General features: G+C 33.0%; 1 protein-coding gene across 5 annotated transcripts in view; it reads right to left on the bottom strand.

Annotated features, from left to right (window-relative positions):
- Positions 1 to 22448, bottom strand: part of ROBO2 (roundabout guidance receptor 2) — a 572640-nt gene that overhangs the window by 172807 nt on the left and 377385 nt on the right. The window lies entirely within an intron of this gene.

The raw sequence follows: 22448 nt of genomic DNA, 5'->3' as shown, positions 1-22448 counted from the left end.
ACTATATGCACTTCATACATTTTGATTCTTGAACCCTGTAAGTGTATTAATTACTTACTAATATGTATATTTTACAATGTATAAAGAAAAATAATTTTGACTAAGAGTGTTTTGAAAGTATACCATCTGCTGCAGCTGGATTCAACACAAAGAGTTGGGAAGAGGGTATGGAAACCTGGTTTCTCACAAGAGTCACTCAGTGACACAAACTGCAAGTTTACAGAAAATTGGTGCTTTCAAATATAAATGCCAACAAAGTACCTGTAGAATGGTAATAAGTCTGACCTTTGAGATCAAAATATATAACTCGATTAATTAGTTATTTTCTAAGGTAGAATAAATATTCAGAGAAATTTAATGCTAAGAAGGTCTCTTCATTTAAGATGAATTGAAGGCCAACTCTGAGCTAGGTACAAGAGATATAAAGGTGAGTAAGATGACAACCTTCTGATCTAGACCTAGGCCTCTTAAGTGCCTCAACAGAGGACTGAATAAAAAATGAGGAAGTTATAGGGGAAGGAGCAAGCAGTGGTGACTGCTCTAGATGAGAGAGGCTTAAAGCCATCACATATATTCACTGTCAACACATGATCCATAAAAGGCAAAATATCACTTATTTTTGGTGCTGGGAAAACTGGACAGCTACATGTAAAAGAATGAAATTAGAATACTCCCTAACACCATACACAAAAATAAACTCAAAATGGATTAGAGACCTAAATGTAAGACTGGACACTATAAAACTCTTAGAGGAAAACATAGGAAGAACACTCTTTGACATAAATCACAGCAAGATCTTTTTTGATCCACCTCTTAGAGTAATGGAAATAAAAACAAAAATAAACAAATGGGACCTAATGAAACTTCAAAGCTTTTGCACAGCAAAGGAAACCATAAACAAGATGAAAAGACAACCCTCAGAATGGGAGAAAATATTTGCAAACGAATCAACGGACAAAGGATTAATCTCCAAAATATATAAACAGCTCATTCAGCTCAATATTAAAGAAACAAACAACCCAATCCAAAAATGGGAAAAGACCTAAATAGACATTTCTCCAAAGAAGACATACAGACGGCCACGAAGCACATGAAAAGATGCTCAACATCACTAATTATTAGAGAAATGCAAATCAAAACTACAATGAGGTATCACCTCACACCAGTTAGAATGGGCATCATCAGAAAATCTACAAACAACAAATGCTGGAGAGGGTGTGGAGAAAAGGGAACCTTCTTGCACTGCTGGTGGGAATGTATATTGATACAGCCACTATGGAGAACAATATGGAGGTTCCTTAAAAAACTAAAAATAGAATTACCATATGACCCAGCAATCCCACTACTGGGCATATACCCAGAGAAAACCGTAATTCAAAAAGACATATGCACCCCAATGTTCATTGCAGCACTATTTATAATAGCCAGGTCGTGGAAGCAACCTAAATGCCCATCAACAGACGAATGGATAAAGAAGTTGTGGTACATATATACAATGGAATATTACTCAGCCATAAAAAGGAACGAAATTGAGTCATTTGTTCAGACGTGGATGGATCTAGAGACTGTCATGCAGAGTGAAGTAAGTCAGAAAGAGAAAAACAAATATCATATATTAACGCATGTATGTGGAACCTAGAAAGATGGTACAGATGAACCGGGTTGCAGGGCAGAAGTTGAGACACAGATGTAGAGAACAAACGTATGGACACCAAGGGGGGAAAACTGCGGTGGGGTGGGGATGGTGGTGTGCTGAATTGGGCGATTGGGATTGACATGTATACAGTGATGTGTATAAAATTGATCACTGATTTAAAAAAAAAATCACTTATTTTAAAAAAGTTCCTCATTTCTCCCAAATTATAAGTTGTGATTCTATAAGCCCACTTTAAATATGTGAATCAAGAAAATTATAAATGATTTCTCTTTTAAAAATAAAAACTTACCTCCATTTGAAGTTTCTTTATGGAGTTTTATTTAGAGAAAATGTGAATAACTTTAACTTTATAAAAATTTTGGTTTATTTTCCTTGATATGTCTATGCCTTTTATACTCATATGATTTGAGTGTATAAAAACATCATGAGTTTTTTATTTTAAAACTTGGAAAAAAAGGATAAAAAAGATTAAGTATAATGATCCATTAATATAGTTTTTCTTATAGAAAGGTGGTGGTATATCATAAAATGAATTATAGTCCATCTTAAACAATACAATTAGCTCAAGGAATCTTTCTCTATACCAGTAAATTCAATTTTGTCTAATTCTTAGGTTTATGATAATTTCAGCTCCTTAAAATGTTAGTTAAAACTCATTAAATGCATCTGGAGAGGTAACAGCTTCGTTACTGTAATATGATGTAAAGAAAAAGAAAATGCTTTATTATCATTTAATTGTTTTCAAAACTGAATATATTTGTATAATAAAACGTTCACTGTATATTTTCAATAGTCTTCAAAAATTAAGCAGCCCAATAACTAAAAAATGTTATTTTCTAAAAATAATTTTGTTCCTGAAGAGTCCTGGTTCTGTTTTTCTGTTCTTTTTCCATTAGATAAAGTGGCCATCTTAGAGATGGTGGTTATTAGAGACAGAAAATCATTTGAGATAATACTAAAATACACTAACATAGTCTTTCTTTCTTTCTGAATATTTTTAATGTTTAGGTAGAAGAGGCTTTCCATACAACAGATATATTAATCAAGTATTACATTTAATTGCCTTCACTAGGTATTATTTCAGTGCCTTGTAAGACTAAAAAGAGTCGGATGGAAACTATATTGGAAATTAGCTATGTCTCCAATATAGATGTGACTATTTCATGTTTCTCTCCCATAGTAGCTTAGCCATAGAAATTGCTTGATAATATTGCTGAGAGTTAAGATGTGGAAAATAACTATAGTGATTTTTTTGTACTCTCCCCCAAATCCTACATGATGAAACCAATACCATTAAAGCACTGCAAAAATAGATCTAATTTAAGCTTGTATTTCTTATCTTGTGTTCTGAGATACTTTAATAATTTTCCTCCCTCTAGCCATTACTCTTGACTGTACTTTGCCAGAAACGTCTTGTTCTTAAAACATAGTCAATATTACTCAAAAATGGAGCGCTCCCAGACACAAATTCTTCGTAGTTAACCTCTGTCAGTCCTGCCTCCATGCTGATGATTCTAAAATGAATGCCTCCAGCCTTGAGCTCCCTGGAATTCCAGACTGCCTGCTTGACATCACCTCTTGAATGTCTAAGAGTATCCTGAATTTAACATGACCAGAATTGAATTCTTGATTTTTGTCACACAAATCTTCCCCCCGCCACAAAAACTTTTGTGTCTTTGTCTGTGGTACAATCGGGTATAATTTACCAACAAATTATTATTTTTCCTCCATTTCTGTCACCCATGAACATCCCCCTCACACACACACATCATCGTCATCTTGTCCATTGGTAAGCCCCAATGACCAAAAGACTTACCCATAACCTGCCTATTTTTCTTTACTCCCACCCCTATCACTTGGTCTGAGTCACTGTCATCTCTCAGGGAATACTGCAGCTGACTCTTAACAATCTTACTTTTACTCTTCTTACAGTCAATTCCTCACATAGCCAACAGAGTAACCTCATTAAAATTGTAAAACAAATCTTGTCATCCTTCTGCTTAAAATTCTCCAAAAGACTCATCACATCTACAGAAACATCCAAATCCTTACTCTGGCTTACAAGGCATCTTGAGATCTGGACTCTCATCTCATGATACCCATTCCTCTTGTTCCCTCTCCCCCAGCCACACTGGCTCTTCTCTTCTTCTAGCAAGGCAAAGACTTCTTTAGGTCCTTTTGCTACACTATTCACTGTGATATGTTCTTCCCCTAAGACTTCCTTTTAGCTCTCTTCTTCTCGTCCATCAAATCTCAGTTTATATGTCAATTCTTTGAGTTTCCCTTTTATGACTACCCAATCTAAAGAAGCAACAAGATCACACATATCACACCCTTTTGGTATTTTCTGCCTGCATATCACATATGTGGAATTATTTTGTCTGCTAGCTTGTTCACTATCTATCTGCCTTCAGTAGAATGTAAGCCAGCTCCATGAAAGGAAGGACCTCATTCATTGTTTACTGTGGTATCCCCAGGGTCTAGAATGGTATTCTTGGCACATAGCAAGTGCAAAGTAAATATTTACTGAATGAATAGATGAGTGAGGAATTTCAATTCTTGCCATCAAGATAAGACTACACTGGATAGAGTTGATTATTACATATGCATCTTTAGTAGAAAGTTCCCTAAACTGGTTTAATGATTTTACTCAATAAATGTATGGGAAGTTGCTTGTCATTTGCTTTAGTAAAAAATATAGTATGCTTTGAGGGGCATTATTGTGGAATGATCTTCCAGTAGTGGAATGCTAGTAGTTTCTCATTTTCAAAGTTAAAAACTAACACAAATTTCACAGTATTCAAATGGTCAGAAAAATGTCAGAAACTTTTATCACTGCTTAAAACATTCATAATGTTTTCAAGATTATGTCCTACATTTTTTAAAAAAAAATCTCAGTTGTCTAGTTGGATGGGATAAATCAGTGTCTAATAATGATCAAGATTTCTTGCCTATAATGGAAACCCCACAATAACCCTGTGAGGTAGGTAGGCTTATGAATGAAAAGACAAATGTTTGAAGATATCAACTTCATCCAGTTAACAAGAGGAGGGACCAGGATTTGAAAATAGACGTTTTTTTTTTCATTTTCTATTATTTTGAAAGAAACTTAAGCATAACACACATATTTTATAATTCCTTAACCCAATAATTAAAGTATACTAAAAATAATTTAACTTGGAAACTAAGGTCGTCATTATAATCAGTTATTATATCATGCTGTGAGATGGTGATTTCAAACATTAGGCTAAATCTATTTTTAAGTTAAAATTCACGATGAAACTTGCTTCTTTGAATGAATCCCTAATATGAGCTTGATTCTGTACAATTGCTTTTGCATAAAAACTGGAGGACAAAAGCTAATGGTGAGTGAATTGCTGATCAGTATTACACCGCTATCTTTCTGTATAATGAACTACTGCAGCTTTTCTAATGGTAGCTCAAGCCGTGAGGATTGCAGTCTTCTTTTTTTAAAAAAATAAATGTCAATCTCTTTTTTCAGCAAAACTAAACTTTTAGTCAGATTCAATCTTTTTTGTGTTTTCATTTATCTTAAACGGAACATTAGAAAATACATGTAACCATCTTGGAGACAGTTCATTTCTCAGAGTGATATAACCATTATGAGATTATATCTTTTGCACTTATAGGTACAGACAGAACATTGCATCTTCAGCAGTTCCTGGCCCTCTGCAGGTGAAGCCCACAGGTTTTGGTGAATGAAAGCCTTCGGTTTGAGTTCTGGCACTGCTGCTTATTAGCTATGGAACTTGGGGCAAGTTATTTATCCTCTGTAAGCTTCTGCTTCTTCATCTGCAAAATGGGGACAATGGTGCCTATCATCTAGGGTGACAATGAGGATTAAGTGAAAGCACTTTTTGGCATTTAGCACATAATTAGCAAAGAGGAAGTATTCATTAATTTTCATGGTTTTGCATAATCAAATAGACAGTGATGTTCAAAGTTATATATTCTCCCTTATAAAGTATGCATCTCCCCACAGTGATAATTCTCCCGGTTAAGTACATAAATATATAACAAAGTTGTAGATTAAATACAATATCATGGAAATTTCTCTGTTATTGCACTAATTTAATAATGGAATATAAAGTAACATCAAATAATATTTTGCATAAACAAAATAATGTTCATTGGGACTAAATAATTGGTTTAAACATTTACATTAATTAGATTAGATAAAAAGTTGTGGCACTTTAATTTTGCTTTATATTATTTAAGAAAAAAACTCAATCATTTACTTTTAGGGTAGTCTTTCTTATTAAAAACACATAGAACAATTGGGGCAAGATTTTCAGCAAAAGAAAGAATCACAATAGTAGCAAGCAAGTGCAAAGAATGACACTACTATAATGCCAGGAGATTTTTATGCCTAATTTTTAGTGAGCAATCATTTAATTTTAGTTTAAATGTAAATATTTTAACCAAAAAATTAGCTCCTTCTTATTACAAATTTTCACTATGCTCGAATTTGTAAGACATCTTCTCTCTTTATATCTTTAATTGCTGAACAAATATTTTCATCATTTACTAGCTTGGGTATCTGATCCTCAGTATTATATAGCTGGTGATGCCTAAAGATTAAAATAAATCTTCTCAAGAACACAAAAAGAAAAAAAGTTGAAATAGTGAGAGGAAAAAGCAAATCAGGTTTAGTTCCTCAAGAACCAAAAATCACCTGTTCCTGACAGTTCCATCTTCTACTCTCCAAATGCCTGTTAGTAAAAGAAAAGCAGTCCAGCCCACCCCCTGACATCTTTAATTGACTTCCTAGAGAGTGTTATCAAGAGCTACTCAAGCGGGGCTAATAGTGCCTGCAGATTGCTCACACATGGCAAAGCTGGGTGTGTTGGACTTTAAAAGGGCTGGAGGGAGAGCATAATCTCTACTTCATGTGGGAACAAGAACCAAGGGTTATCTGAAAAGCAACAAATAATCCTTCAGCACTCTTGAGACAGAAGGAAGGTGCGTAATTGGGAGCTGGGGAAATTGGTGCCTACATGCAGACATCTTGAAGATGCTTCGCATCACCATATTTAGATTGTGACCCTGAATTGTGTCAGATGTTGGGAACTAAATGATAGAAAAAGACACTGGCCATGCTGAGCCTTCCTTTTGACAATTAATGTTGAGTCTTTTGAGAGCATATTGTACCTAGAGAGGCATCTTATATTGAGAAAAAGCAAAAAGGATCTGGCAGAATTCAGACAAGCCCAGGCATTTTCAGTTCCGTGTAAAATGTCATCCCTATTGGGAGGACAGCACATATGGTGCCTAAGATCTACTTCTTGGACTGCTGCCTAGGCATACTGGGATGAAAAGAAGTTTGTTTGTTTGTCCTCTTTTCATTTTCCTTGTGCCACTGAATTTCTCACTTCTGAGTATTAGAACTAGATATTTAATTGAAACAGAATGAAAGAAAGCATTGCACACAAAAAGCAGCATGTTGTATATCTTTTAGCTTTTATTAAAACCTCATATTTTCACATGAATGTTTGCCCATCATTTCCAAGACTGTCCCCTACTTCCTCTCTACCAAGTTAAGATTCTTTCCTTTGAAGCAGGGCCAAGCCTTGAGGTTTCTTCAATTACCAACAAAACATGAGTAATTATGTTTCATATCTAAAGAGGGCAACTCCTGTTCACTCTCAATTTGATATCTTTAATGACTATTTTCATTGGCTTACTGCATCTAACTATGAAAATTTTCACTGTACAAGTGAAAATACTAAATGGCTTTCAATATTATTTCATTTTCTAGTTGACATCCAGTTGCATTCTACTTATTTGTAGTTCTACGTAGAATGTAGTTCTATATAGAATGCGCTATGATATTATGGTATATTTTTACACCATGGTACTAAATAGTGTGCTCAGAATTCAAGGTCATATCGGAACACTAATAATATTTACTGAATAATTTCTCCATCACTTCACTACAAGAAGACATGAACAGCCTTGATAATAACAATCTTATAAGAGAAAAAGAAATAAAAATTGGCATTGACTTTGCAAATTCCTTCCACATTTAAGGACACTTTATTGACAAAGTTCTTTAGTTACCGTTTACCTCAAAGGAGTTTACTATAAAGTGAAATATTATAAGAAAATCTCTTTGCAAATGAGATCATGTATGTTATGATGGTATTTGATATTTATTAATAAATGAATAAAAAGGAACATTGGCTATTATCACCAAAATTTTTTTAGAAGGAAGAAAGATTTTTACTCTTGCTTACATTCAGATTCACCTGTTTTGTCCTAATTACCTATATTCACAATGTCAGCTACTATAGGAATTTTTTTTTTTAGTGTCATACTTTTTGAATGTTTCTATACAATCTTTCCCCTAGTTCTTGTAATTTACAAAAATAAGTTTTTCATTAATGATTGTAGCTGCTCAAACATTTTTTCAAGTTTAATTTATTGTCTTCTCAAAGATGTGAAAAAGATTCTGCCATTAATCAAACGATATGCAAGCTTTGCTAACTACAGTAGTAATTCTATTCATTTGAAAGGTAGTTAAATTGGTTGTTTTGGGTTCAGCATTACAGTTTCATTCTTCTATTTGTTATATCATGATAATTTTACCTTTTCAAATTACAAACCATAGAATTAAAAATCTACTTTACATTAGCCATAGAATAAAAAATCTACTCTACATCAACAGTAAACTTATTGAAGCAATCTCTCTTGCCATTTCTTAGTGTTAAGCCACTTTCACACACCTGGGAGATAATAGCCTAAATTACAGGTACAGCCTGAGTGTAGGAATGACTGCAAAACTAACTTGTCCAAACCATGATGATTCATATGGTATCCCAACAAACTGAGTTAGCAGCATGTCAACTTCTATCACTAACAGATATAAACAAAATAATATAAATAAGTCATTAGAAAGGGAGAAAAATAGAATAGACAATTAAATAAGATTAACTATAATGAAAAACAATAATAATCCTAGAAAATTTCAAGAGTATATGGTGGATTCTTATGAATTTAGAAGAATGTCAAAGAAATATTCAAAGGACAACCTTTCAACATGTCAAGCTGTGAAATGTTATAGGTCAGCTACACTATGGATTAATAATAATGTTCTGCACAGATGATGCCAGTACAGAGTTAAAATGATATCTGATATCATAGCATACATTGTTGCTGTGTAGAAGATTAATATAATATTTCCGTCTTTCTGCCTCAAGATGTATTAGTATAAGTAAGGACTAAATGAAAAGGTTCCTGAATATAAAAACTGGTAGGCATTCAGGAAAGTTTTGATTGTAAAGGAGTCTGGGGTTTGGCATAGTGCATGACCAATGTGATGACAGTGGAAATATATAGAAATTGATAACTACAGACTGTGCTGCATTTAACAAGGCAGAACAATAGAAAATACAAAAACAGTGAAACAAAATTGAATGCTTATCTTTTTTTGAAACAAAATCATGTTCGTATGATAAACCACAGAGTAGCTATCAAAATAAATATCAATGTCCTGGACAAGTTTAAAAAAATTAACGTACTAGCAGGTATTTGTGCCATAAATGAACAAATAGTTCAAGGGGATGGTGTAAAAGAAAGGCCCAGAGTAAGAAGATTTTTGAAGGGGATGCCAATCTCAAATAAGGCTACACACACGTTCTTTTTTAAAAAATTCCAATGAAGGTCCCTGATCAATCCAACTGTAACTGTTGATGAGAAATGAAGATTGAGAACAAATGTTCTGAAGGAGCGACAGGAAGGGCATGTATTTGAAGACACCTAAAACACATGAGAAATCTTCCAGTCTCCTAGTGATTCCTTCACTTTCCTTTCTAGAAACTCACATTATAAAAAGGTCATATTGTTACTTGCCTTTTTTTTTTACTTGCCTTTGATTTGGGTAGTTAATTGATGTAAATTAATCAAATAATCATTTAATTACAACTCCATGCTATGCACTCAAGTAGGACCTGTAAGAAAACAGTTACTAAGATACCATTTCTGTCATCAATGACCTAGGACTCTAGTGGGAACTATGGTTAAAAAAGAGAAAATGTTTAGTAATTTTCAGAAATAATCAGGAATATTAACTAAACTTTACATACCTCATTATTATAGCTGTTTGGAAAAAATCTCAAATTATTAGACCAATTAGCATCTGTAAATTGCGAGATTAGATTATCTCCAATTCCTTTTAGCCCTCACAACCTATAATATAAGCAAAACAGTAATGGAAACCAGTATGGCCAGTGAATGTGAAATTATAAGTTCCAGTTAGTGGATATGATTAGAAATTTAGATTAAAGTAAAAGAAAAAAAAGCCAGCCTTTAAATTTGTAACTTATAAAAATCAATCCATGTAGATGAGTGTTGGGGAGAAACCCTCCTTATTAAACTCCGCACTCCCAAAGTCGAATACAATGATTAGGAAGTTGTTCCATAAATGCTTAACGAATTAAAAAGATGACATGGAAGACCATTTATGGAGCAGATATAATATTTTTATTTTTTATAAGTATTTTTCCCCAATTTGGAGCAGCTTAATAGGTAACATGGTACTTTTAGTTTTGGACAAATGAGAAAATAGAATAAAATATCTGTGAGACATCCAAGTTACAATGCTGAGTTGGTTTGAACATAAAGATCTGTGATAGCTAGGCGGTAGCTATTCACTGAGGAAATGTCAGCACTCATGTAATAACTGAAGACATAAACTTAAAATGCATCACTCAAGGATGTGGTAGGAATCCTGGAGGAGAACTATGAGAAATACAAGTTTACAGAGCAAGCTGAAGAAATGGAAACTGTAGAGAATACTGCAATTTGATTCACATTGGTTTGTATGTGTGCTCTTGATATTCAAACCTATTTCTGCAAATTAAATGAACTTTTCCAATGATTTCTATTTCTATAATTTACATTTTTATGGAAAAACATTTTGGTTTTAGGGCACAAAAATCACACACATCATATTAATCATTTAAAAACTAATCCTGTCACCTGTAAGCTGATCTATTCATAATAATAGCTAACATTTATTGAGCACTTACTATATACTAGTTACTGTTCTAAATCCTTAACAAGAATTATCTGCTTTAATCTTAATAATAGTACCAAAAATATTGTTAAATTACCATCTTACAAATGAGAATATCTAGCCATACAAATATATACAATATATATTGCCCACTGTTCCCATGATAGTAAAGGGTAACTGGGAGATTGGAGTCAGTGTTTGTTTTACCCGAAAGCATGCTCCTTGTATTCACTATATAAGATTGAAACGTAAGCACGATTAATTTATCTGAGTTTAACTATACGTACTCAGAAGGAGAGGGAGACTCTACTTCCACAGTTCAGTCACTTCCCAATACTATTCCTATGAAATAGGATTTAGAAATCTGTCCTCTCACAGTCTCCCTTTCCACATGTAATGAGAACATCTCACTATTCTGATTGCAATGAATGAGTGTGATACTTTATGGATGATTCAATGAATTTTGAAAGATCATTTTTTTTCATTATTTTGCTATTGACTAACTGTTAAAATAAATTCCAATTTAAAATGTAATTCAGTGAGATGTTTATTGTTTTTCCGGGGGGAAAGATGGAAAGTAGGGAAAAGAAAAAAGGGAAAAAAGAGAAACGGAGAAAGGCAGGAAAGAAGCAAAGAAGGAATGAGGAAGAAATCAAAGAGTGCATCTTGACTGACAATAGTGGAACACTGAAATTTCAGAGTGAGATCTTTCAATATTCTTCTCATTTATTCATTTAATAAATATTAAACAAAACCAACTTGGGCAAGCACTGCACTAGCATCAGGGGATGCAATGATGAACCAAAACACACCTGAACCCTATAGGCTTTCATTGAAATAGCTATACCCTCTTGTCATGAGGACATTAAGCCAAGAGTGTGTGATCTAGATAGTGAAAAATATAGGAGTTCAGAGAAAAGCACTATGAGATCATAATAATTTAGGAAAGATGTAGGAGGAGATAGTTTTGTTTGTTTGTTTTAAGTTTGGAGAATACTTTTAACGTATCAATTGAAAATTTTGATTTTATAGACATGGACAATTCTAAAACTTCAAAATTCATAAGCATTAAATGGAGAGAATTGGAAATTATAAATGTTTCTTAGTGAAACATTTTTACACTGAATTTCAAGCTACTGAAGAAAATTTTGATATAACTAGGAATTAAGAACATATAGAAATCCACTTATAATGCATGTTATGATTTCCTTTGAAAATCACAACTGTTCTCAAATGCATTTGGATTTTTGCAAAATTATATCTATATAACATTAAAGGACATAACTATTGAAACTGATTGCCAAATGTAATGAAATGTAAAAGAAAATTATGCCTTTGAAAGAAGCTTTTTAACTTTATAGAATTTTAAATGTGCATTCACAATTAATATGTTTCACTATATTCTGCAGTATAATTAATGAATCAAAATTAATTCTCTACTTACTCAGCTTGAATGCCATCTATTATCTCAAAAAATGATTCTAAAATATATAACGTATAACAAAGGCATTTTTCTTCCATTAAATTCATCTTTACCTTGCCTAGACTTACAAATATCACAAGGAAATCTCTAGTATCTCTAAAAGATAAAGGCTTTAGCCTTGTTCTACTGATTCTACCATCTTTGATATTAAAAAAACAAAAATCATATATATAAGTATCCATGAATAATATTTAAATGTTTTTCATGTTAACTTCTGGGATAAAAGGAATAAAAATAAAAATGTGCTAAATATACCTGTTCTAATTATCTTCATCACTCTTGGGATATCTATTACCCAGCAGGCACCATATTGGATACATAACCCCTAAATCATGCATCACTTTTCAAGAGAGTATCTCCAGTTCAAAGATGTATGTTTCTGAGTTTCAGAAATTGACTTTCTAAATGTCATATGGCTTAGAGTTAGAAACCCAGGGCTCTTTTTCTCTAAAGCATGAATTCCTTTCCCTTCCTTTACAAAAAAAAGTCTCATGTTAGTTTAAGTTACACTATTAGTATTCCATGCTAACAATAAGGAGTGAAATGTCTCATTCACCAACAAAGTGGAAAAAGTAGATTTGAACACTTTAACAACTGGATTCTCAATTCTAAATAAAAACCAGCTGACTCTACAATGCAATTATTCTAAAATATGCTCAGAGAAAAGTGTCTAGAGAGTATCTAAAGATTAGCAACCATATATTTCTCAAATGGAAAAGCAAAAGCTTATGGCACACATTACAAATTTTGGACATTTTATTTTTTTCTGTTTACAGGACAGTTGTAGATTTTTTTTTTTTACTAGAGCTAAACTATTAGAAGCTGAAACAGAAAGTTGCTTTATTAAAGGGTGGGATTCCTTATTTTTATTTTTGCACCATTAAAAATAAAAAAGCTCATTGTGTTTACCAAGAAGGTTTGGGCCTTACTTTTAGCAGAGCTACAATGGCTCACTTGATAGTAAAATGCTAGCCAATCAATCCCCTCTGGTGTTTTTCAAGGTCTGACTGTACTCACTTGAGAGACACCATTTTTTTCACTTGAATAATTTTGTATAAATAAACTCAGATTTTGCTAGCTAAGCACGTGGAAGTCATATAAAGCACACCTAATCACATAGTTTAAGCATTCAAAATGTAGCATATAGCAAAAACTGCAGTGCTGTTTCTGTCAAAACCTGTCACCTGATGCATAAAATTGTTGGTTTTATGAGTCATTTTTCAGTGAACTCTAATGGAAACACGGCTGATGGAGATTTTAATGAAAGATGCAGATTTCTTTCTTCCTTACTTTCAATGAAACTCAACCAAACTGTCCTCTCTGTGATTAAAAGGAACACATTTTTTCGTAAACAGAGAAAAAGCCATTTATAATGTATTTTAAGGACTTACAGACTTTACAGCACATATATTATCCTTTCATTTCTCTAAAAATATATTTGCCAACCTAACTCCGTATCTAAGAACCTAAAATTTCACTTACCTCCATATGTGTTTTTTAAAAATTCAAAGATAAAAATTGAAAATATATACCCTTCCCTTCTTATTACTATTTTGGTTTTATAATCTCAATAACCATTTGCTTCTATCACTAAGAGTGATTATTTCATGCTATGAACTTCAAGCTCAAGTTTTCTTCTGTAAAACTTAATATTGAATTATAGAATAGAATATTTCATAAATGTTAATTCCAAAGAACAATCAAGCTAATTGTACTATGATTATTATTACACCTTCACATTAAGTCAATTGACATATCCGATTAAATGTCCAGTATTCTTAGAAATACCTTTCACTTGGTGGCCAGTAAAACTACAAAAAAATTACCTTAGAGAGCTAAGATATTTATAAACAATTTATAGCTATCTATAGATATCTAGAATGAAACAGATTTTTGATGATTTTTATTCACATTTCCTCAGATAATTTCTTTTCACATAGCTTTGCATATAAACATTTTTACCCTGGCTCTTATAAGTGATTTTATGATGAAAAAGCTTAATGTTGGTCCCAAGCCCAGAACTCAGTAAGAGGATGGAGGTGATTCTCATAGGCACTAGTTAAGTAAATGATAAAGTTTCTGTTGCCTAATTCCCTAGTGAAGTTGTTACTCTCTTAAAGCAAAGTTTCATTTCATTTGATTGAATAATTTTTCCTTACTATCTACTATATTCAAGGCAGTGTAAAGTACATAAAATCACTAATACATGCCTTTTCCCTTAAGAGGTATATGCATCAGCTAACTATTGCTGCCTCACCACAACCTCAAAACTTGGTAATAGGCAGATGACCTAAATAGACATTTCTCCAAAGAAGACATACAGATGGCTAACAAACACATGAAAAGATGCTCAACATCACTAATTATTAGAGAAATGCAAATCAAAACTACAATGATGTTATCACCTCACACCAGTCAGAATGGCCATTATCAAAAAATCTACAAACAATAAATGCTGGAGAGGATGTGGAGAAAAGGGAACCCTACCACACTGTTGGTGGGAACGTAAATTGGTACAGCCACTATGGAGAACAGTATGGTGGTTCCTCAAAAAAAAAAAAAAACCAGTATGGTAGTTCCTAAAAATTGAACTACCATATGACCCAGCAATCCCATTCATGGGCATATACCCGGAGAAAACCACAATTCAAAAAGATACATGCACCCCAATGTTCATTGCAGCACTATTTACAACAGCCAAGACATGGAAGTAACCTAAATGTCCATCAACAGAGGAATGGATAAAGAAGATGTGGTACATATATACAATGGAATATTATTCAGCCATAAAAAGGAATGAAATAGTGCCATTTGCAGAGACGTGGATAGACCTAAAGACTGTCATACAGAGTGAAGTAAGTCAGAAAGACAGAAACAAATATCGTATAATATCGCTTATATGTGGAATCTAGAAAAATGGTACAGATGAACTTATCTGCAAAGCAGAAATAGACACACAGATATAGAGAACAAACTTATGAATACCAAGGAGGGAAGGAGGGGTGGGATGAACTGGGAGACTGGGATTGACATATACACACTACTATGTATAAAATAAGTAACTAATGAGAACTTACTGTATTACTCAGGGAACTCTACTCAATGCTCTATAGTGACCTAAATGGGAAGGAAATCTAAAAAAGAGGGGATATATATATATATGTATAACTGATTCACTTTGCTGTACAGCCAAAACTAACACAACATTGTAAAGCAACTTTACTCCAATTAAAATTAAAAAAAAAAAATCAACTTAATGGCTTACAACAACTATTCCATTGGCTCACACTTGGGTGGGCCAGCAATTAAGGCTGGTTTTTGTTGAGTAGGTTTTCTGATCTTGCTTGGGGCCACTCATCCATCTATAGTCATCTGGGGGCTCTACTGGGGCTGGATGGTCAAAGTCAGTCTCATCAACATCTCCAGCTAGTTGTCCCAGCATACTGGGACAGTTCTATGGCTGTATAGTTGGGCCATTCTCCGTATTTGGTCTCTCAGTCTCAAAGGGTCTAGGTCATGCTACTTCACATGGTGGCGTCAATGTTCCAAGAAGGCAATGTGAAATCAGCAAGGTCCTCATGAGATGTAGGCTCAGCATATCAATTCTACTGTATTCTATTGGTCAAAGCAAGTGACAAAGCCAGCCATACACAAGCAGTAGAGAAATGGACTCCTCCTCTCGATAGAAGTGACATTGTAGAGTATAGATACAGTGATGGAAGAAATTAGTGTACTCATCTTTGCAGTTTACTATAGTTTAAAAAAATTAATGTGACACTATAAGCTTTACGTACAATAAACAAGAGTTTATATTCAACAGAATATCTCTCACACATACAAATTTAAATAGCTCAACATTGCAGGCACTTTTCTCCACCTCTTATAATCTCTCAAGGAAAAACCTAAAAAGTAATTAAAAACGACAACGAAAACATAAAGGTATAACAAACATGGGGTCTCTCTTTCTTTATTGTGTTGTGCACTAGAACTTCTCGATAATGGAACTTTAATTTTGGAACCAGCAGATGAGACCTCAATTTTACTCTTAATTTAAAGAAAAATGCTTGTTAGTTCAAAAGGATGCTATCCATGATGTTCCTGATGGAACCGTATGGATATAAAACACGAACTCCATCCCAAGCAAAATGTGATGCCAAGGTTTTTTCTATAATTTACATGGTCCATCTTGCGACCTAGCTGTCTCTCCAGAGATGTCTCACGAGCAGACTACATGGGTTTATATGGCAGAGTACGACTAACTGAAGCTCACTCTGTTAAAATTCGGTTTACTGTATAAAAGCTTTAATTGTTAACAGTTTGTTTTTATTTGATGTTCTTAGAATTTAACAGATGTTAACAATCCAACAACAATACTGAAAAACAATCTCATCATTATTAATGGGCAGAAAAAAAAAGCACAAGTGTTGAATGTTCCAGCACATGGCAATCAGAATACCATGTTTCTTAGTACCGCATGCTTCATCGAAAATGTTAATGGTGCCTTCTTCCTGTATACACAAGAACAGTTAGGTATTCATAAACTATCAAGCAATACTGCTAAGTAACTTATTAGTCTTGGCTGTTGTTATGAAACATTTCTGGGCATAGGATCAATTTAAATCTCAATATACTTGAGGGAAACTTCCCTCAAATAGCAATGAGTTATAAGCAGGTTTTCCTTTATCAAAGTCTGATCTCGCTTTTCTTTGAGAAAATTTCTGACTCTCCAGGAAATTAAATGGCATCTGATTGGCTTGTTTACACTTTCTCATTTCCCCAAACCATTTTGCTTCATTTACTGCATTCTGTCACAGTGTAAGTGATTTGGGGATTTAAAATGGATTCATTCTGCTCAAACAGATGCTGAAGATGAGGTACACTGGTTTTAACAACTATTTAGGGGCCAAAAGAGGAATAGCTCTTCCCATGTAAAAGTCTATAGTGAGCATCCAAAGGAGTGTTTTCTATTTTTCTCCACAGCTATATTTCACTAAATTCAGTCAAATTTATTGAGCAAGTTTTGTGTATCGCTGCAGAGAACTGACATGCATCTTTAAAACTGCTAATGTATTATAGAAATTATAATACATGGAAATAGTTTTGTTTTGCTAGAAACCACAACACAGAATTTGAGCACTGTGAGAAAAAAATATACATCTATTTTTACATCCCTAAAGTGATTTTAAAAGAAAATCAAAAGTTATGCTCCTTATATCATATTTCAAAGGATGTGACAACATAATGAACAAATGTGGACATATGTTTATTTTTGGTTGTACGTTTTTGTGGTAGTGGCATTGGGATGCAGTGAGAAATTAATACTTGCCTAGCAGTTAAATCAGGCATGGCTAGAACTTAGTGATATAGTATTTTTGATAATGCTTAAAATTATTATTGGTTTTAAACTATGTCATATGCATTACAAAATATTACCAGATGAGGTGGAGAAGAAAGAAAATATTAACTGCCTGTGTCATCATTTTCTTTGTGTTTGTATGCACGTGTGTGTGTATGCATGGCTTTGATGTCTACAATTTTGTCTTAGTAAGTGATTCTTTGACAATTAGATGGTGCTGAAAAGTATTTAGTGACCTGAAGTATGATGCTATTAACATCAGCTAGAAAGACAGAAAAAAATCAATACAAATTTTGCTCACAATTAGCAAATAATTCAATGACTTCTTGCTAGTTCTCTAGAGAGGAGGGTTGTGGAATCCTTGAATTCAAGGGAAGATACTCTGGATTTATTTCTACAGAAAAGCTTATCTCACAAACATAATGAAGAAAGGCATAATTCTAAATGAGTCAATGCCTCAGGATAATTGGAGTTACAAACCCAATTACTAAATGTCATCCTCAGTAATTATTTTACTTATGCAATATATTAGACATAGTTTCAAGTATTCCTATAGTTTATATTTCAAAGAAAAGCTAGTCTTTCTATTTCTATATTTGCAAAGCCACGCTTTTAAATTGTTGAAAAGCAACTGTTACCTTTTTATTCTAGTACAATTAATTAAACAAAAAGACAACTTTATATATCTTTCTTTTTTCTAAGAAACTATCATGGAAATTCTATCTTCCACAGTTACCAAGTTAAGTTTAAGTCTGTATTTAAACTGTGCACTTATTTTATTGAAAGACGTCGTGGACAAACATAAAATCTCTAACCTTGTTTTACAAAATTATTTACTACTGTAAGAGTCATCTTTTCTTTTCCTTTTATGAGTTTTGGTCAAAAATCACTTTTAGGCAGCATATATGACCATTTTTGTATGGACATATAAGGGTGAGAGTACTAAAAAGTATATATAATTTTGGGGGAGAAGGGAATATTCTGCGGATACTTAACATGTTCATATTATACCCAGTCAGCTTTTGGTTTGTTTATTCCAACTTAGATTGACTTAGAGATATATAACAATTATTGAATGTTATATTTGTTCAACTGGTTGTTAGCAATCCTGAAATAGTCTTAATTTTAATATCATATTTTTTCTTAAATAAAAAAATGATTATAATTTTTACAATGTATCTTTTCACTATTAGCACAGTGGCTAATGATGCCGGTGGCCAGGTGCCCGTCTTTCTGCTTTCATGCCAGTCATCCTCCTAAGATACTGAATTATTTGAGTCCTTGAAAAGGCTGTTTCTAAGGAAGAAGCAAAATATGTCAGCAATACAGCAGGAGATGTCACCAAACTGGTGTGGCACATCAATCACTTACTGATTTTTATTTGCCAAAAAAGGACAATATGCCATTTAAAGAATGAGAATACCATACCAAACCAGCTCAGGATTTGGAACTGAGAAGCACTGAACTGCAGACATGTGGCCCATCCTGATTCAGTCACAGTAATTAGGAAGGATGACTCCTGACACTGCAAACACAGGTGACAATTCTGCTGACAACACCTAACTGGAGATACTAACTAATCAGATACGAAATCCAGGCCTTTCCTCTATACATAACTGAAATAAAGGTCTTTCCTAATTCCCAAAGCTTGAGATAAACAGACATGTTCTTTTCAGTAACTGCTACCCTTTTCCCATTTAGGATTTCATATCTGATTCACTCATAGAGACTTCACAGTTCAGGCAGCAATTATTCTCTGTGGAAAAGTCAATGCTGCTAAAACCAGAATTCCCACGAAGTTTTTTGAACTTCTTTTTTCCTCTTTAAAAGTTCTCAGGCTAGCAGAATGTTAGTTTCAATTAACTGAACATAGCAAAGTATAACTTCCCTGTCAAAGGGCAGACTAATAAATCCCAACAGGAAGAAACTGGTATAAAATGACATTCAACAGAGTTATTGAAGATGTTTAGATGGAGACATAAGTTAATGTATACAGAATGTTCATTAAAATATAAAAGTTTTATACATACATATCTACCTAATCAAAGTGCCTAATGACATGCTCAAATCTACCAAGTACCATAAAAAGTTTATATTGTCTTAAAACCACATCCTCTGTAGTAATTAGGTTAGTCTCTCTAATAAAATATATAAAGACACGAACCGAAACTAATTTATGCAAATACATGTGTAGGAAGGGGTGATATGAATATTAGAATTCTGCTCAGCAGTATTCCTAAATTTATTTATGTGAACTTTAAAGGGAACTGTTGAATAAATAGAAGATCTGAAGTGAAAGATGAAGGCATGAACAATAATAAATGAGAAACAAATACAGAAGGAATCAGAGGAAGAAAAGAGGTGAGGATAATTAGGGACATTATCTGCTTAATTTGTAAAGTACATAGCCTGAGATGCTACATATAGATCATTTTAGAAGGCTGTGAGGTAGGTAACATTGATATTGGTATCAAGAAAAAAAAAAAAAAAGATTTGGCATGAGGGAGAGGCTCTGATTAGATAACTCATGGCACTACCTTTATCCCTTCTTTAGTCCAAGATGGCCACCGCAGTGACATGTTTGCCTACAGGGTACAACTTGCATGGGGAAAAGAGAGAAGAATACTCCAAATAAAACCAGAGGATCTAAATTATTTTTATTAATATGAGAAGTGATTAATATACTAAACTGTAAATTACTTATAATAGTGTCTTATAGGGACATAGTAAAAATGCTTTGAAGGAAAAATGAAGAGAATTAAGGTATTTTTTTTCTGAAATGGCTCTATTATTTTGTAAAATTCAATTTTAGTAGAAATGTCCTGCCTCTAAAACAGGAACTCCAAAAGCACATAAATTTATCCTCCAATATCATTCTGAGGTGTTTCATGTTATTGATAATAGCTTAATAGTTATAAAATTGAGTAGAACTGCACTGTCTTTAGTTGACAGTAAAAGTGAGTGAGACTTAGACTATTTGCCAACATATGTAAATGATGTTGCAACATTCACCCAAGATCTTATTTAAAGAGATCTCGGAAATCTAAGATTTCAAAGGAGGAAAAATTCATATCAAGCTGAATTTATTTTTCTTTTGAGTCTTTTTCCTTTTCAGGAAAAGAAGTGATAATTTTAACCACTCTGTCCTATATATCTGACAAGATTGTTTTAAAGATTATTGAACACAATATGTGAGAAATGGTTCTATAAACTATTCAGAGCTATACAAATCTTATTATAAGCAAAAATAATACCTTGGCTTTTACATTTATTTTTCTTCCGATTGCAGCCAGTCAAATTCTAGTATTCCTTAGAACTGTCTAAGGATTCCAACAATATTAGATTTGAATTTCATTTTAAATTTGTTTTTAAACTATCTTTAAATACAATAAAAAAATAATATGCACTAAAATATATTGTATTCCTAACCTACCATTCAGCAACCAACATATGTACTGCCAATATAACTGACTTGATTCAGAGCTTAGACTCAAACTCATCCTGAGCAATGAATATAAAACTAAACTGCTTATTACTACTCATGCTTATATAGCATTGTAAAGTTTTAAAAACCTAGGACATCCACACACATTACATTGCCATAAATCTTGGATCAGAAGTCTGGTCAAAATCACAGACTTTATGATTTTTTTTTTTTTTTTTAATTTAAAGCTTGTTCACTTGAAAAAAAAAAGTGAAACTTCTTCACTTGTGAAATGGTACAAATGAGAATACTACACACATGAACTCTGGTAGGGCTCGTTGACACTGAGGGGCATCTGCTGTGTTGGATAAGGACACATCACAGTGTTAGAGTCATTTGACCAGTACCAAATGATATAACACGTCACAGCAACATGAAATTGTACTCTAGATTATTTTGATATTCATCAGTTTTGGATGCTTATCAGACATTCATAATTGTGATATCTCTTTAAATACTGTTTAATTATATTTTATATGTTAGAGTTCTGCTTTTGAAAAGCTTTCCATTGGTTGAAAAAAAAAGGTTTGAAAATTGCACTGTTTTTTCTTACATAATAAGATGATCTTGCATAATGGCCATAACCTATTTTGAACTAGAAATAGCAGCATGGAAGGATTCATGACTGTAAATTTTATATTATTCTGATATTTTAACTTAGAAATCAATTCTAAAATGTTTTGTGTTTAAACCTATAAAAAAAGACTCAAATTAAAATGCTTGAAAGCATTCCTTACCCCATAAACAAAATATTGATAAGCATCAGCAAAATAGATCATTCTAAATTTGTGTTTTCTTTGAATTGCTGAACAGAAGAATAGTTTAAAGTAGCACTCTTCCAGTTTCTTCACACTTATTCACCAAAATTGATTTTTAAGGTTTAGAAACTAGCAGCCTGTTTTCTACAGAAGGCAAAAAGTCACTTTGAAGACCTCGACCAAAGACATTTTATCTTGTAACTTTTACTCTGGGTGATCATTTTTCTTCAGTTTGATCCCAAATGCCTCACTTACACAGATGTCCTCTGGAATACTGATTTCTTATGCAGTGCAACTCATTTTATAAAGGAATTCTTTCCTTATTTAAATTCAGACATGAAGATACATATTTTCTTAGTATCTATTATTTTTAATCCTTCCAAAAGTCTTTTTAAGTACTGTTTCACAACGTTAAATACAGTTTTGGTATTTTTAACTTAGCAATTGTTATCTATTTTTACTCTAATTACCTTATACAATATACATGTATACATACATATGCAATATGCATATATATATGCACATTCTTGTCACTTTTTTTGAAAACATTGCATGCTTTGCATAACATACTTCAAAACATATTTCTTGGATTAAATGAAAGGATACAACGTTCAAACGCAAGAGAAATGGAAAAGAGCTGCTCTATTGTAAAACCAGTTGGACAATGAAAGTG

This window comes from Eubalaena glacialis, chromosome 6 (assembly GCF_028564815.1).
Source record: "Eubalaena glacialis isolate mEubGla1 chromosome 6, mEubGla1.1.hap2.+ XY, whole genome shotgun sequence".
Lineage (NCBI taxonomy): Eukaryota > Metazoa > Chordata > Mammalia > Artiodactyla > Balaenidae > Eubalaena > Eubalaena glacialis.
This window is presented reverse-complemented; position numbering and strand designations above follow the sequence as displayed.